The following is a 4818-nucleotide window of genomic DNA, read 5'->3' as shown; positions in this document are numbered from 1 at the left end:
GTCGTTCCTCTTTTGGGGAAACGGGCGGATCTTTGGAGCGATCAGCTCCCGAACGTTTCCACCAAAGAGGAACGACTTTAAGATGACAAACGGCGATGATCGGATGGGAGATCAGGTCACTGAAAAGTCAAATCTCATTTTAACCATTTAACCGTCTCATTTTTTATATATCAGTTTCTATAAAAACAAGCCCAGCAGTCTGACCTCCTGTTCTAACAGACTCCCAGAGATCTAGTCTTTATCATGGTCCCTCCATGAAGCCCACTGGTCTGACTGGGATAACCAGTAGAACAGCCCAGTTAAAAAGCTGTTTTCATCATCCCACCTTTTCGGCTTATTAAGAATAAATTCAGATTATTTTTGTAAAGCTTTGATCAGCAGAGGATTCATGTGGTTTTGTCATCATGTTTGAATTCAACAGATATAATCTAACATGTGAGAAACTAGAGAAAAGTTTATAGGAATCAGCTGAAATTCACTTTTATTTTTCTACAATGGCGGTGGAGTTCTAATAATAATAATCTGCTTTGTGTTGGAAGCAAATTTGAATGAAATCGCTGCTGCTGTTGTGACATTTTCTCAGTTTCTCTTTGTTAGTGTGTGTGTTCTTCAGGTTATTGTGTTGCTGGTGAACCGAGGAATAAACATTAAATGTTGATGACCAAAAATGCAACTTCTATGTACAAGTTTCTATGTGGAAAAATGGTCTCAATTCCCGTTGAAAGAATCCATCTGTTCTGTTAAAAGTTAATCTGATAACATTAAAATTTGAAGGATAATTTATTTCAATAAAATGTTTGGAACTTGTTGGAGTTTCTGGGTTTTTTTGTTGTTATTTTTACTCCACAGACAGATTAGATCATCCAGACATTATTCTGCTGAAGTTTGGTTGATTAAAGTTTTTAGGGCACAATAATTATATAACCAACAACCACAAACCACCATCATCCCACAGCATCTGATGGGCAAACTGGAACAGCTGGGCTTCAATACACCCCTCTGCTATTGGCTGCTAGACTTCCTCACCAACAGACCTCAGTCAGTCCGGGTCGGACAGAACACCTCTGATGTCATCAGTCTAAGCCCCTCCCCTCAGGGCTGCGTCCTGAGCCCCCTGCCGTTCACCCTGATGACGCACGACTGCGTCCCCAGGTTCACCACTGATCACATGGGGAAGTTTGCAGACGACACCACGGTGGTAAGAGATAAAAAAAAAATAACAAAGATAATAGAATTAAAATATTTTGAAAATACAGTAATACATTTTTTCCGATGGGCAAGATAAATAATCTTTAATGAGGAGTAAAGCTGTTGTCAGATTGGTGACGTATTTCCGCCCTGGGGAGCAAACATTTTTGGCCATAGATTCTCGTTAAAAGTTGTACATGTTGCTCCTCCGCAATGCAAAAGGATAGGAGAGCTCAGGGCGGATGAGAGCTACGCCCTGAGGTGACAGGAAGTGTTGTTACAGCCGTAGCACGGCTGATTGACAGATCGAGTCACGGAAGTGGGATTGCAGAGAGAGAGAAATGGAACAAATTAAGTGAAGTCCCTTAAAGCAAACTTACCAAAAGAAGGCAAGACAGATGGAGACGGTTCACTCACTGTTTTTCCAGGACCTGGTTTAGCTCCAAGGCTAGGCTAACTGCATGCAGCGAGGCTAACTGTGCGCAGCGAGGCTAACTGCGCACAGCGAGGCTAACTGCACGCAGCGAGGCTAACTGCACGCAGCGAGGCTAACTTCATGCAGCGAGGCTAACTGCATGCAGCGAGGCTAACTTCATGCAGCGAGGCTAACTGCATGCAGTGCGGCTAAGGCTTTATCCTGCTTCCCCGCCTCCTTTTTCAAAGGTCAGGATCTGATCCAGATAAAGGCAGCTAGGACTGATTTAAAGGATGAACAATCTGGGATTCACATGGAAAATAGTAGAAAATAGTCTATTTTTTCTACAAGTTTGTTCATTTGCATAGTTGCTCTTATGTAAACACATTCTCAGAAAATAAATAGTTTTTAGATATAAAAAATATATATAAAGCTGACTAATAGCTTCTCCTTTATTAAACTGGTTCATTATTTCTTTAGGTTTGTGACCCAATATTGGACGAAACACAGATTTACCTTCACAGGTTCAGAAGGACAAGATTTATGGACAGAAAGTAAACCTGGACATGAAATTATGTGTTGTTTTTATAAATTAATGAAGCCTTGTTCAACTGAAGAACCTGAATCACCCTCATCCGCCTCCAACTCCAGCTAATCGGCTTGGAATCACACCTCCCCGAAGCCCAATCAGCATCCAGAATTCATCTTAAAACGTCTCCAATGCACAAATCAGTCTGCGACAAAAGTCACTATTCAAGAAAAACAACAACTATGGTGGATGATGATGCGGAGAGCAGTATTTATGTTTAACCAGATTGAAAAGATTGATTTTTTTATGGTTGGAAATACGGAGATGCGCGCTGGCACTACCGTCCATGTTTACTTCCGGAAAAAAAGAACACGCTGGCCTGTGACGTCATTGCGTCCTTTACTGCGCATGCGGGACACTTGCGTTGTATGACTTCTAAAGTGCAGCAGTGATCAAATGTAAACAGTGTGGGAGAAAAAAAAAAAAAATCTTGGTGCAGAAAAAACGCATTGATCTGGAAGTGCAGAGTATTAATATTTATGGTCCTAATATTCAGTATTTTGGTTTGTTTTCATCAGTGAGATGCAGAGTCTGTCACATGATTGAACCTTAACCTTATTTATTTAGAGTTTCCTCAGCAGTTCATCAGTGTGATGGTGGTGGGGAAGAAGCTGCTGCAGAACCTGCTGGTCCTGCATTGAATGCTGGGAAGCCTCTTCCCAGAGGGCAGCAGGGAGAACAGTCCATGGTGGGGGGGTGAGGGGTCATTGATGATGTCACGGGACACGCAGCGCTGGGATGAAATGTCTTTAATGGAGGGAAGAGGAGCCCCCATGATCCTCTCAAATATAAAATAAGACATAATACAATATCTCTCCATCGTCTAATCGTAGAAATTTGTCTTTTTTAGCCACAGATACATCGGTATTTTTTCCTGCATGCAATAAATTTTTACATTTATTGCATCCTTCATGAATATGATCTACATATAGATGAAGGAACAGATAGAAGAAAAGGTTTATTTGATCCGCTTTGCGCTTATGAACACATTTGCACCTGTTTTATTTCATGACCCAAGTTTGAAAAATGAATATAACTGCTGAGCAGTTATAGCAAAATGGTGGAAATGTCAGCATTAAACATGTTATTCCAGCAGAAGATCAAATGTGATACATTCGTCCGCTCATTTTGGTGCATTTCATTATTTTAGGGTCACCTGCCAGGCGGTAACATCTCTGAAACTGTCTGTGCTCTGAGGGAAACATCTAAACTCCTGGGATTACACAGACACTCTGCTCTGCTGCTTCCACTAAGTGGGATTATATAAGACAGACTAACTCAGTGGCCTGTTTCCCAGCCTCAGAGCTAAAGATCTGATGGACGCTTTTACGCTCTGACATTTTGTTTCTAGGAAGAGTGAGAGGATGATAGAGCTAGAAAAGCCTGAAGTAAAGGTTAGTTAGCGTGATAAATGTTAAAGATCTTTAAAAAAAAGACTGAAAATGGCTTTTTCTCTGAAAATAATCTACTGTAGCACCAGCAGGAAAGATGAGTCTGAATGAAGCAAATTACTTGTGGAATAAATTTAACCATAATCCACTAGACGTTTGGAGAAAACGAAACGCTGCAAACTATTGGAAGAGGGATGATGATTTGGATTTATTTAGTAGCAACAATTCCATTAGTTGAGTGGACAGTTGAATGGGAAGCCGCTGTCACACCTGGACGATTTAGACCCGAGTGTGCCTGAAGTACGAAAAATCTGGCAAAAACACTGGCATACGTTGGATAAGTTATGGCTACGCTGAAACATCAACATACAGCCGGACATTTTGAATCATTTAATGGGAATAACGCTATTTCTGCCATTTTGAATTGAAGAAGCTTCCTGGATGGGAAGAGAAACGTCTTCAAACTTGGAAACAAACTCCAGTGGATTGATTTTTACCTTTTTTGGACCAAATATCAGAAAGTTCCAGACTGCAGAAACAGACCCAAGCTGCATCCAAAGACGTCCAGGCAGGAGAAGGAGGAGTTCATCTGATGGACGTTGATCCGAGTCATTCCACTGATGTGAGCAAAGCTGCAGGAATAATGAAGGAAGAACAAACAAAGCTTTATCATCTTCATAACCAGATCGGACTGAAAGAAAAAGCATGTTTACATTTTAGAGCTAGATAATAAAAGAACAAATAAGATACAGGAAATTATATGAAAACTATGAAGTAAAACAGATTAAAGCTGCTCTCATCCAGTCAAAGAGCAAAGAAAAGGAGCTTTATCAGTCATTAAAATCAATCTAGGGAAAAACAGATGCTTGGTGCTATAAGTGGGGGGAGATGAAAAATGAAAAATATAATATATATAATTACATTACAGACTAAATCAGTTTAAAACGGGAGCGCTCCGTGGATACAGTGCTCTGGGGAAGTATTCAGCCCCCTAGAACTTTTCAACTGTCACATTTCAGGCTTCAAACCTAAAGATATAAGTTTGTAATTCTTTGTGAGGAATCCATGAAGTGGAACAACAATATTGGATATTTAAAACTTAAAAACATAAATAAAAATAAAAAATAAAAAAATTGGGTGTTTAAAACGATTCAGCCCCCCTGAGTTAATCCTTGGTGCGATTAAAGCTGCAGGTCTCTTGGTGTTTGTCGCTATTAGACTCAAATTTTTATCCG

The sequence above is a fragment of the Cyprinodon variegatus genome, unplaced genomic scaffold (assembly GCF_000732505.1).
Source record: "Cyprinodon variegatus isolate N-32 unplaced genomic scaffold, C_variegatus-1.0 Scaffold65, whole genome shotgun sequence".
Taxonomy (NCBI): Eukaryota; Metazoa; Chordata; class Actinopteri; order Cyprinodontiformes; family Cyprinodontidae; genus Cyprinodon; species Cyprinodon variegatus.
The sequence above is the reverse complement of the archived record's forward strand: the minus strand, read 5'-3'. Positions refer to the sequence as shown.